The sequence below is a fragment of the Penaeus monodon genome, chromosome 21 (genome assembly GCF_015228065.2).
Source record: "Penaeus monodon isolate SGIC_2016 chromosome 21, NSTDA_Pmon_1, whole genome shotgun sequence".
Lineage (NCBI taxonomy): Eukaryota > Metazoa > Arthropoda > Malacostraca > Decapoda > Penaeidae > Penaeus > Penaeus monodon.
In genome coordinates this window covers 46,023,774-46,024,213 of record NC_051406.1, presented here as the reverse complement: position 1 = coordinate 46,024,213, position 440 = coordinate 46,023,774, and positions in this window count along the sequence as shown.

Sequence of the window (440 nt, the reverse complement as noted above, 5' to 3'; positions counted from 1 at the left end):
AATCTTTGGCCACACCAATTAGACAGGCTATAAATGAAATTTGAGAGTGGCTTAAAAGAAATTCAGAGGGCAAACCTTGGGAACACAAGTTCAAGGGACACCACCAATGATTGCATGGATGAAAGACAAATCCATTGAAAATATCATAATCAGGGCCCAATCATTTCACAAACACATATATGTTTACCTCTTCATTCTCCTTATATATATAATAAAAACATGGGAGACATACAACACAGACATCTGATCTATATGGAATATATTGATCTACTCTTTATTTGGCATCATTGCATAGATCTAAGAGTACAAGGGCTATTGACTTTGAAATATAAGAAAGGACAGTATTTGATTGACAGATGAGACCTGAAGTGAGGTAAGGTGAAGCAACCACCAAATGAGATAACACATAATAAATAAATGATACGAATACTATCTATAAG